Source organism: Odocoileus virginianus, chromosome 22 (assembly GCF_023699985.2).
Source record: "Odocoileus virginianus isolate 20LAN1187 ecotype Illinois chromosome 22, Ovbor_1.2, whole genome shotgun sequence".
In the NCBI taxonomy this organism is placed as follows: domain Eukaryota; kingdom Metazoa; phylum Chordata; class Mammalia; order Artiodactyla; family Cervidae; genus Odocoileus; species Odocoileus virginianus.
This window is the reverse complement of record NC_069695.1, coordinates 16,026,425-16,039,360: the sequence shown is the minus strand read 5'-3', so window position 1 is coordinate 16,039,360 and position 12,936 is coordinate 16,026,425. Positions and strand designations below refer to the sequence as shown.

At 45.6% G+C, this 12,936-nt stretch overlaps 1 pseudogene; it reads right to left on the bottom strand.

Annotated features, from left to right (window-relative positions):
• Positions 1–11,708: 11,708 nt before the first annotated feature.
• Positions 11,709–12,463, bottom strand: LOC139030336 (cytochrome c oxidase subunit 3-like; annotated as a pseudogene).
• Positions 12,464–12,936: the final 473 nt, after the last annotated feature.

Genomic DNA, 12,936 nt, shown 5'->3' with positions numbered 1-12,936 from the left:
TCCCATACTGATAGTGTTTTTCGTGGAATTTCCATGAGACCTCTTTCTGCCCTGTTCGGAGCAAATTACTCATCAATCCATGCTACCATCACCCCACAAGCAGACTGGGAGGCTGAGGCTCTGAGAAGCCAAGTAACCCACCCAGAAGGGCAGACTGGGGCCACAGAGTGGGGTGCCCATTCATAGCACGTTCACATTTCTCACTTCTGGCGGCCAGCTCACTGAGCCTCCTCTCAGGGGGATTAACTTATCTCCTTTTACCAGGGCTTGTCTCACATCCTGTCTCTGGGATCATCCACAAGGCTGTCACTCTGAAGCAGGGTTCGGTCTTGAGTCCTGCCCCAGGGTCACAGGTGGGAGGCCTTGCACCAAGGCCACCTCTGACGCTGGCTGAGCCCCTTTGTAACTGTTGCCAAAAGCCCCTGATCATCACCAACAAGCTTCCTGACTCCCTACTAGGCAAAGATGTCCACTCCAGGAAACATCCTGCAGTGCTCCAGCCAATCACCTAACACCAACCTTCCAGCAGGAATTTTCTTTGTCTTGAGGTTATAAAAATTGGATACTAACTCACAAAAATTGTCAGCTTTCCCTGGTCTGTCAGGAGGTCAGCCCACTGCACTCTTAGTGCCCACTTTATCTCTGCTCTTTGTTCTTAATAAAAACTCACTCCCTTCTGAAATGCTCTATGTCTGGAAATTCTTTTCCAACTTGCACTCAGACTGCTCCAACAAGTCTCATGTCACCAGGGCCACTTTCCTGGATGACACTCACCACCTGCTTGTCCACTCCCAGCTCAGGACAGAAAGGTCCCCCTGGGCCCTGAGGCCCCAGGCTCTGCCGGGAGCCCTCTCCCCTCTGGTCTGGCCCTTCCCAGTCACGGCCCCTGCAGGGTCACCAGGAGCTCCCACACCCCTGGGCAGGCTGTCTGCTGTGTCCTGGGGAGGCCTCTGTGGTCTCAGGTGGAAGGAACAAGAGGTGCCCATGAGGTTGCCTACACCAGCACAGCAACCAGCACCCACCTACTGACCTCTTCACTCTGGATGGGCCCAGGTGGAGTTCAGGGGCCCCCCAGCATGTCCTCGTTCTCATCCCAATGCTGCCCACGGGGGAGTCGCTAAGTTACTCTGTGCCGGGTGCACAGAGGGGACGCTCATTCACACACTCCTCCCAGGAGCATGGAGTTCTCGTGGGCAGGTGCCTCCCAGGATATGGGGCTTACCTGGGCAGGTACCCTGCAGGGCTCAGCACCCAGGAACTGTGCACAGAGCCCCCAGCTCCTCTGTTGGACAGATCTGACCTTGAGACCCTCAGAGGAGGACCTGAGGTAACATACAGCAGCTTCAGGATAGGTTTGTGACCCTGGGCTTCGCTCTGTGCAGCCTCCTTCCAGAGGGTCTTCCTGAGGCTTCCATAGCACCTGGGCATTGGGCCTCTGTCTCCACCCACCACCCCTCCTCTCCCTGACCCCTGGGTTCCTCTCATTAGATGGTCTTCTTGAAATTCTCTCCCACTTGTGGGCCAGATAAAATGCTTAGAAAAAAGCCAGAGCTGCGGCCCTGTGTCCATCCTGACCCTTAGGACCCACACCTGTTCCTGGAAACTTGGCCAGCACACAGAAGCCCATTGTCTGAAACCACAAGCCTGGATGGGCAACAGCTGGCTTACCTGGCCAGCATGCCCTTTACACATGAGCCTGGGTTGAGGCTTATATATACCCTCGAGGCAGCAAGAGTACCTGCAGATGTGCTTGACGCCATCTCCTCGGCCATCAGAAGCCACGGGGCCAGCCTGCAAGAGAGAGAGTGAGGGGCCACAAGGTTTCGGGGGTCCGGGCTGTGTGGGGCTCTGTTGGACCTCCCACAGGAGTTGCTAGGCTGACACTTGCTAAGGAAGAGGATGTGTCGCCTGTACCTGCTGTTGGAAGCCTTCCCAGCCAGAGGTGAGGAAGCAAGAAAACAGGCAGTGGGAGCAGGGCAGGAGGGATAACTCAGGTAGGAAAATGGAAAGCTTCCAGAAGAGCATCCAGGCCAGGACCATCCTGCCTGGCCTGCAGGAGCCAACTTGGCAAGGGTGTTGTCGCTGGGGCGGCTCCAAGCCCTTTCCTCCAGCCTTTGAGGTCTTTGCACATATTCGAGTGTTTTACCTGGGGAGGGTGGAGGAGGTTCAGGGGCTGGCCTGGGGGCCAGCCAGCGTTTACTTAGAGATGCTTTCGTGGGGTCTCCCAGCTTCCCACTGAGGACATTCCTTGGGAGTCGGGAGGGTGGAGGAGGGGGTGGGGAGAGGCTGGCTGCACATGAGTAAGTCCACATCCCTGACCATCTTCAAAATTGTTATCTGTGTAGCAAGCGTCCTAACTGGGTTTTCACCTGTGTAACTGGTAGGTTTTTATTGAGCAATGTGAACAGTGACATGAAATGTCCACAGTCAGGACTGAGATATTACACCATATGTACGGGTGTAAGAACCTGGGGAGGCGTGTGTGCATCCAGTAACCCTAGGCACAGGTTTCAGACTTGACCCCTCAACATTCTGGAGTCCAGACTCTGCTTTAGGATTTTGGTGGGAGCCTGGTGCTGACTGCAGGTGTTCTGTATGCTGGCCTCCATCTGCCTTTAGCGAGACCCACACTTCTAGGATCCTACGGAGCAGGGTCTGTGTGACTGCCCTGTGGTTTCTCTAACAAATGACCACAGGCTGGGTGATTTAAAACAGTAGGAGTTCATCCTTCCCCAGTCCTGGACACCAGACATCTGAGATCATGGTGGTGCGGAGTTGAGGTCCCTCCACAGGCTCCAGGATAGAGTCCTTCCTGCCTTTTCCAGCTTCTGAGGCTCCAGGGGTCCCTGGGCTTGTGGCCCCCTCCCTCCTGTCTCTGCCTCCATCTTCATGAGGCCTCTCCTCTGTGTCCTCTTTTGTCACTTATAAGGAGTCTGTTAATTGGATTAAAGGTCACCCTAACCCTAGATGACCTTAACTACATCTCCAAAGACACTTTTTCCAGATAAAGCCCTGTTCATGTGTTCTGGGGGGGGGGGGCACATCTTTCGGGGCCACCATTCACCCCATTCTCTGTGTATAAAATAACACTCATTTTAGGAGACCACCACAGTCCCATATAGACTGGCACAGACCGTTGGGAAGATCTCCTGGCGAAGGGAAGGGCTACTCATGCCAGTATTCTGGCCTGGAGAATTCCATGGGTTCTATAGTCCATTGGGTTGCAAAGAGTCAGACTTGACTGAGCAACTTTCACTTTCACCAGAGAGAATGAGGCCCTTGGAGTCACCTGGAACGGATGAAGGCCTCGCTTCATCAGGTGAGGGGAATCACAGGGAGGAGAGGAGTATGGTCTTGTTTAGGCTTCAAAAAGACCACGTTGGGGTGGGATGTGAGATGCACAATGGGGGCAGGGAGCTTTGTAGGGCCTGATGGAGGGATTAGGCTTGGGCCAGGGCTGTGCATGTAGAGGGGAATTGGTGTGGAGGTTGGCCATACGCCCTGGAGGAGGAGCTGACAGTCCCTGGGGCACAAGGAACTGGGAACCTGGGAGGCCTCCGTGTTACTGAACCAAACTTGAGTCCACACACCTGAGTGCAGCAAAGCCAGTCGCCTGACACCAGTTGGGGTAAAGGAAAGTGCAGCATTAATTGTAAAGGCACCAATATGTGGAGGACAGGTGGCTCATGCTCTGAACCCTGAACTCTCCCAAGGGTTTCAGCAAAGCAGTTGTACGGGCCACATGAGGGAGGTGATCAGAGTATGTGATCTGGTGCACAGTTCACCAGTACGTGAACTGGTGCACAGTTCTCTGGTTGGCGAGGTAACAGACGGCTAATGTCACAAATTCTCAGGCACTGGAAGCTCTGGGGACTACATGTTCGTGCTCATCAAGTAGTTAACTTCTTCCATTTGGTGGGGGTTTTAGCATCTATAAAACGACTCAGGGAGTGTGCATCAGATACTGTTACCTCCGTACTTCAGAGAGGAGTTATAGCAGAGGATACGGGATGGTGTCTGCCCTGGGAAGGCTCCATAGGCTCCTGCTCAATTATACCAGGTGTCTGGGCTCAGCAGCCGGGGAAGGTGGGACTGCCTTCTGAGTGTGGGGTGAAGCAGGTTCACAGTCCTCTGAGGGGCCTGTTAACCCCCAAGCTGAGATGGGGAGGCAGTGGATGGACAGATGCATTTGGCCTGGGGGAGGGATCCAGGCTAGAAATGTCACTGGAATCATCACGGGGAGGAAGAGGAAAGGCCAGGAGGGGGCAGGTGGGTTATAGCACCTATGTGCAGGTGATGGTGGTCCTGTTGGACACAACTCAGAGCCAGAAAGAGTGGTGGTCAGGGGCCTAGCTTCATCCTCTTGTTCTTTGCTTATCTGTAACTTCCCACTCTTGCAGTGAGGAGCCTGGCCCCCACCATTTGCATTTGTCAGCTCTTTTCTCCTCTTCAGGTTACATGTACAGTGGTCTCAGAATTGCTAGCTACTGCACTCTGGAAAGACCTCTATAAAATGAAGCCCAGTGTTTATGTGCAGGCCATTTTGCCTTTTGTGTATAGATTTCATTCATTTCCAAAGTCAACACATTTTGCCCCATCTCCTACAGTGAGATTTTTTTCTGAGCATTTCTAATACAGTTATGTTCTGTTGCATTGTGTATTCTGTCCTGCGACTCTCCTACACTCTAAATAACTATACTTGAATAGATTGTTTGATTCCTTGGGCTATACAAATCGATGAGCATAGACAAATGCATAGTGACAGGTGTCCATCCTAAAGCATCACAGGGAATACTTCATCCCCTTCAGCAGATGATCTGCTTATGATCTATGTAGCTTTGCTTTTCCTAGAATGTCATAAATGAGGTCATACTGTGTGCTCTCTCTTCAGACTGGATTCTTTCACTGATCAATATGCATGTGAGATTTAACCATGTCTTTCAAGGGTTGGTGATCATCCCTTTCTACTGCTGAATAATACTCCACTGCATGTACATGGGAGGAAAAAAAATTTTCACTCTGCTCTTCCATAATAAAAGGGCTTCCCTGATAGCTCAGTTGGTAAAGAATCTGCCTGCAATGCAGGAGACCCTGTTTGACTCCTGGCTTGGGAAGATCCACTGGAGAAGGGATAGGTTACCCACTTCAGTATTCTTCGGCTTCCCTGGAGGCTTGGCTGGTAAAGAATCCGCCTGCAATGTGGGAGCCCTGGGTTCAAGCCCTGGACTGGGAAGATCCCCTGGAGAAAGGAAAGGCTACCCACTCCAGTATTCTGGCCTGGAGAATTGAATAGACTCTATATTCCATGGGGTCACAAAGAATCAGACACAACTGAGCGATTTTCACTTTCCACAATAAAAGACAAATTACCAGGAGAAAAAACAGAAGCATACCTCCTCTATGCTTCCCTGGTGGCTTAGTGGTAAAGAATCCACCTGCAATACAGGAGACATGGGTTTGATCCCTGGGTTGGGAAGATACCCTGGAGAAGGAAATGGCAGCCCACTCCAGTATTCTTGCCTGGGGAATCCCATGGACAGAGGAGCCTGGTGGGCTACAGTCTATGTGGTCACAGAGTTGAACGTGACTTAGTGACTAAAACAACAACAAATATGTCCTGGATATAAGGGAGCTAGCAAAGAAAACTGAGTCATTCCCTAAAATGCCCTAAGCCATCACCTTAAATACCATCTTCAGCTAAAAACTGAAGTAAGGCCTTGGGGAATGGGACAAGCCAGTTATGGAAGATTATCATGCAAAACACAGTAAAGAAGGGTATTAATGTTTGCAAGTTTAAGCCAGGACCTCTCCATTGATAAGCTGAGACCTTTTATTTCTGGTGCAAACAGGGACAACCCTTCAATGCAGAGATTTCTCTGTAAATGTCCTTCACAAAAGGCAATTGCTATTTAGTTTCCTGAGATCCCTCTCCTCACTATGCCCGCCCCCTCCCTGCCCCTTGAAGCAGATTTAAGAAATCCTCACACCAGAGAGGCATATTTTGGGATGGCATATTCTGCTTGCCTTGACATGGATATACCCCAATTATGCATTCATCTATTGAAGCATATTCTGATTTCTTTAAGTTTTTAACTGTTATGGATAGTGCTGCTGTGCGTAAGTCCATCTTTGTTTGCATTTGGGCATGGATTTTTCAAAGCCATTCGTTCCCTAAATACTGGAAGTAAGATTGTTGGATCTCAAGGTCAGGTTTGTTTAGCTTTGGAGAAAACTGCCCAGTTATGTTATAAAGTGGCTGTCATGCATCCCACCAGCAGTGAGAGAGTGTTCCTGTTGTTCCTTACCCTCCAGCAATTGGTATTGTCATATATTTAGAGTTTAGTTCTAATTTGTGTGGTGTGATATCTCATGATTTTAATTTGTAATTCCCTAATGGTGTATGATGTTGAGCATGTTTCTGTTTTTTACTATCTGTATATCTTTTTTTTTTTGGCTGGGTATCTGTTCAGATCTTTACTCATTTTCTATGGGATTTTTCAAGAGGTTTTTTTTCTATTTTGAGTTCAAATCCTTTATCAGATATAAATTTTGCAAATACTTCTCTCCCAGTTTGTGGCTTGTCTTTTGATTTTCTGAATAAGGTCTTTTGGAATTGACATCTTTAATTTTATAAAGTCTACAATATTTTTCTTCTGTGGACTGAAGCTTGTGTGTTAAAGCTCGAAGCTTATGATATATAGGTCAAACCCATGGTCATGCAGATTTTCTGTTTATGTCTATAATTTTGATAGTTTTGAATTTTAAACGTGTATTAATAAATCTGAGTGAATTTGGTGTCTACATTTCATTCTCTGTTTCAAGTTAATTGTTCCTTAACATTCATTTTCTACTGCTGCTGTAGTCGCTTCAGTCGTGTCCGACTCTTGGCGACCCCATGGACTGCAGCCCACCAGGCTCCTCTATTCGTGGGATTTTCCAGGCAAGAGTACTGGAGTGGGGTGCCATTGCCTTCTCCGCATTCTCTACTGTTTCAAGTAAATTGTCTCAACTAAACTGTGCGTGCCTGAGGGAGGGAGGCTTGATCTCCAGTTCTCATTGGCTGGCAGGGAACAAGGAGCCCGCCTCCCTGACCCTCCTCCACTCCAATGGGAATTCCCTCTCTGACAGAGCACCTGGCTGTTGGTGGCCACTGACAGGACTCTGGTCTCCTCAGGACCCACTAGGGCTTCAGCTTTGGGACATTGTGGGGTTCAGTTCAGGCTGACAGGGGTCTGGTTTCCTCAGGACTTACTGGGATTTCAGCCTTGTGAAATCTGTGGGGTCCAGTTCACGCTGACAGGAGTCTGATCTCCTCAGGACCCTCTGGGGCTTCAGCTTTGGGAAATTTGTGGGATTCAGTTCAGGCTGACAGGAGTCTGGTCTCCTCAGGACCTGCTGGGGGTTCAGCTTTGGGACATTGTGGGGTTCAGTTCAGGCTGACAGCCTGATTTCCTCAGGACCTGCTGGGGATTCAGTTTTGGTATATTGTGGGGTTCATTTCAGGCTGATGGGAGTCTGGTCTCCTCAGGACCCATTGGGGCTTCAGCATTGGGACATCGTGGGGTTCAGTTGAGGCTGACATGAGTCTGGTCTCCTCAGGACCCACTAGGCTTTCAGTTTTGAGACATTGTGGGGTTCAGTTCAGGCTGACAGCAGCGTGGTCTCCTCAGGACCCACTAGGCTCTCAGCTTTGTGACATTGTGGGGTTCAGTTCAGGCTGACAGGAGCGTGGTCTCCTCAGGACCCACTGGGGTTTCAGCTTGGGATGTTGTAGGGCTCAGTTCAGATTGATGGAGTCTGATCTCAGGACCCACTGGGGCCTTGGCTTCGTGACATTGTGGGGTTCAGTTCAGGCTGACAGGAGTCTGGCCCCTCAGGACCCTCTGGGGTTTTGACTTTGGGACATTGTGGGGTTCAGTTCAGGCTGACAGGAGCCTGGTTTCCTCAGGACCTGCTGGGGATTCAGCTTTGGGATATTGTGGGGTTCATTTCAGGCTGAAGGGAGTCTGGTCTCCTCAGGACCTGCAGGGAGATGGTGCCCTTGAAGGAAAAGGTGAGTAAAATTGGTGAGGAGGTTTCTGTGTGTGGCTGTTGCGGAGTGTGTCTGTTTTCAGAGGACCCAGGACTGTCAGGGCTTGATGTGGAAAGTCATGTTTAGTCAGTTTTTGTGGTATAGGATGGTGTCCAGTGTTGTTCTTTGGTGTGTGGTGTCCATTTTCCCCAGTGCGGCTTATTGAGGGGACTGTCCTTTTTCTTCAATAAAAGGAGGGGGGGGGGTGTATTGTTCTTGGCTCCTTTCTTGTGAATTAACTGACCATGTGCCTGTAGGTTTAGTTCTGGGCTCTCTTGTCTCTGTCTATTTCTGTGCCAATTCTACATATCTTGTGGTGCCTTTAAGTGCTTAATGTATCTTGAAGTCAAGGAGCGAGATGACACTAGCCTGTTCTCCTTTTTCAGTGTCACTTTGGCTCTTCTGGGTCCTCTGTGGCTCCACACAGACGTGAAGATTGCTTTTGTTTGTTTGAAAATGTCATTGAAATGTTGGCAGTGATTGCATGAATGTGTACGTTGCTTTGGTTAGAATGGATATTTTAATGGTATTTTCACCCACAAGAAAGTGGGATATCTTTTTGTGTCTGTTCAATTTAATTGATAAATGTCTTGTAGTTTTTAGCTTAAGGTCTTTCAAGTCCTTGGTTTAATTCCTAGTTTTGCGGGGAGATGCAGTTGTAAGAGGGATTATTTTCTTGATTTTTCTGAATAAGATTTTTCAGAATAGATCTCTTTAATTTTATAAAGTCCACAATATTTTTCTCTTGTGGACTGACAGCTTGTGTGTTAAAACTCAAAACTCATGATATACAGACCAAACCCAAGGTCATGTAGATTTTCCGTGTTTATGTCTACAATTTGATAGTTTCGAATTTTAAATGTTTGTTAATAAATCTGAGTGATTTGGTGTCTACATTTCATTCTGTAATGTTTCAAGTTGATCGTTAAGTATTTTGGAGACGTTTTCAATACTTGGCTCTATTTCAGTTTGAATTTCCATGGTTTAATGGGGCTAGCAGAACTGCCCCCAGGGGGCGGAATCTCCACTAGGCTGTGAGGGAGACTTGCTCTCCATGTTCTCATTGGCTGGTGGAAGAGGAGCCTGCCTCCCTGCTGACCCACAGCGGGAGTTCCCGCTCTGACCAAGCTCCTGGCTCTGGGTGGCTACTGTCAGGAGTCTGGTCTCCTCAGGACCCATTAGGGCGTCAGCTTTGGGACATTGTGGGGTTCACACTGATGAGAGTCTGGTCTCCTCAGGACTTGCCAGGAGGTGGTGCTGCTGAAGGAAAAGGTGAATAAAATTGGGGAGAAGATTCCTGTGGGTGGCTGATGATGAGGGTGTCTGTCTTCAGACGACCCAGGACTGTTAGGGCTTGATGTTGAAACTTGAGGCTTTTAGTCAGTTTTTATCTGTGGTATAGGATGGTGTCCAAGTTGTTCCTTGGTGTGGGGTGTCCATTTTTCCCAGCATGGTTTATTGAGGGGACTGTCCTTTCCCAGGTGTATGTTCTTGACTCCTTTCTTATGAATTAACTGACCATGCTCTTGTAGGTTTACTTCTGGGCTCTCTGTCTCTATGCCTCTTTCTGGGCCAATTCCACACTTTGTGGTGCTTTTAGCTGTGTCATGTAGATTGAAGTTAGGGAGGAAGATATGTCCAGGCTTCCTCCTTTCCTTTGGTCACCTGTGGCTCCACAGAGATGTTGATTGTTTTTGTTTCTGTGAAAAATGTCATTGAAATGTTTGTAGTGATTGCATGAATGTGTATGTTGTTTTGGTTAGAATGGACATTTTAATGGTATTTTCACCCATGAGCATAGGATGTCTTTTTGTGTCTGTTCACTTTAATTGATGAATGTCTTGCAGTTTTTAGCTTGCAGGTCTTTCAAGTCCTTGGTTAAATTCCTTGTTTTTCAGGTGATGCAATTGAAAGTGGGATTACTTTCTTAATTTCTCTTTCTGATAGTACATTATTAATGTAGAGAATCACAAATGATCTTGCAGTTTTACTGACCTTTTTTTTTTTTTTTTTTGGCCATGTGACTTGGCTATGGGATCTTAGTGCCCTGACCAAGGATCAAACCCATACCCCCTGCAATGGAAATGCAGAGTCTTAACCACTGGACTGCCAGGGACTCCCTGAATTCATGTTTTAGTTCTGACAGTTGTTTTGGAAGTTTTATGTGGAAAACTAGAATTCAGAAATCTCATGGTTTCAGCTCTATCAGGGTCACCCATAGCACCCAAGACTTGGTGGCTACTAATATACCTTTCCTATGGTGACTTATAATACCATGTGGACTCTACAAGGCAATTAGCATCACCATTTTAGTTGCATTTGGTCTGGTTAAGTCTTGGCCTCTATAGCAATGTTTGATGTCATCTCTGATTTTTCTGATATGTGACTTACATGGTTTATTGAAAGGTAATTTACTTTCTAGCAAATTTCAAATGTTTCAGCTTTAAATAGCAGTACGAATTTTCTGCATTCACACGAAAACTGCAGTGTTTTACCCAAAACAGGTCACTTTCCCAGGTAACCAACATGTAGCCCCCAAATGGGAGATTGTGGTTTCCAATCCTATCCATAGGACCAGTTCAACTTTCATCAGCTGCCCAAGCTTTGTGCAACTGTGTTTCTTCATTCTAATGCAGTTTTCTTTTTCTGGAGCCATCAATGGAGCTTTCCCTCATGTTAAAAACCTTCATGGATTTAAAGTGACAAGATGAGTATGATCTGGGTGGCTTTTTCTGTGTGGTCTCTTTCACTGAGGATATTTTCAGTGCTTTTCCATGTTGTAACATGTATCATTATTTTTTGTTGTGATTAAAAACATAGAACATTTATCATTTGAATCATTTTAAGTATGCACCTCTATAGCATTAACTGCATTCACATTGTTGTAAAAATATCCTCACCATTCATCTCCAGAATCTTTTCATTTTCCCCAGGTGACTCTGTAACCATTAAACAGTAACTAATAACACAATGGGTATTATGCTAGCTAAGGTAAAATATGGGTTGAGGATTACCAGGGTTGCCATAATAAATAAGGATAGTTTTCCTTCTAAGCATAATAGGGATGATATTAAATTGGATTTGTATATTAGTAATCCTAATACCTTTATTAGGATTGTAAATTCTGTAAATGCCATGATAATATTTATATAGACTAAAGACACTTGGTCATTATGAATTTAATCACAATATAATGAGTCAAAATCATTTTGTTTTAAACTAAATATCATTTGGTTCATTCTAACCCTTTTTGGGTTCATTCATAGGCTAGGCTTATTGCTAATAATAGAATTAGGAAGAGGGCTATGATAAGTATGGTGTTTATATAATTTGTGATACCCAAGGAAGAGGTAAAAGGAGTGCAATTTCTAGATCAAAGAGGAGGAATGTAATGGCTAGGAAACTTTTATGGAGAAGGGAAGATGGACTGATCCTATGGGGTCAAATCTGCATTCATAGCGGCTTGTTTTTTCTGAGTAAACAGTTGGGGGAGTCAAAATGCAATAATAACAATTAATGCAGCTACAGTTAGGTATGTCAATAGTGTTAATATTAGATTAATTATTACTTTTTGGTTGTACCAAAACTAATTGACTGGAAGTTAGTTGTATTGGTTAATAGTAAAAGAATATGAGCCTCAGGAACAGATAGATACATAAAGGAATTATCATACCATGTTTATGAAATAACAGTATCAGCAGCTTCAAAGTCAAAATGGTTAGATGTAAAGTGAAATTTTAATTGACATAAGCAAACGACAAAGGTTGATCCAATAAGCACATGTAATCCATGAAATCATGTGGCTATGAAGAAAGTTGAGCCATATACTCCATCTGAAATGGTAAATGATGTTTTGTAGTACTCTCAGTCTTGCAGAGGTGTGAGATAAATGCCAGGGTGATTGTGACAAAAAAAAAGCTTAAAGTATATGCTTTTGATTTCCTTCTGTGAGGCTGTCATGAACTCATATGATTGATACCACAGAGGCTCATAGTACAGAGGTATTCAAAAGTGGGACTTCTAAGAGATTGAGAGGGCAAATTCCTGTAAGTGGTCAACACCTGCCTAGTTCAGGTGTTGGAGTGAGGCTTGAGTGATAAAAAGCCCAAAAGAAGCCTGTAAAAATTAGACTTCTGAAATAATGAACTATTCCATATCAAAGTCCTTTTTGAATAATTGGTGTGTGATGACCTTGAAAATTACTTTCTTGAATGATATCTCATTGTCATTAATATATCATAAGAATATTAGTTAATAGGTCAAGTAGGAGTAGTGTTTTTGAGTTAAAATGAAATCATATTAGACCAGATATTATTAGAAGGGCTGAGAAGGCCCTGTAGGGGGTCAGGGGCTAGGGTTTACTATATGATAGGCATAGGTTTGGTGGATCATGATGTATTGTCAAGTAAATAAAGGCTTCCTAACAGCATAAACACATAGGCTTGAATTATAGTAACAGCAAATTCAAGAATGGTGAATAAAGCAAGGATAATAAATGAAATGAGGGCTGTGGTGGTGCGGATGCTTATTAGTGTCAGAGTAGCTCCTCCAATTAGGTGAATTATCAAGTGTCCTGGTCTAATCTTGGCTGTTAGTCAAGCAGCTAAGGCTACTTGTAGGATAAATAGGCTAATGGTTTCGATACTAACTAGTATAGGGATTAAGGAGATTGGAGTCCCTTCAGGTAAAAAGTGGGCTAATGATTGCAAAAGCTCATGACTGCAGTTTCTGCTTGTATGCCTAGATTTATTAATTGTGTAGTTGGTGTAAATGAATGTGGTAACAATCCTAGTAAATTTATTGACCTAGTAAATGATATTAATATTAGTGCTCAAATTTGTCCTTTATGATTATGAATGTTTATT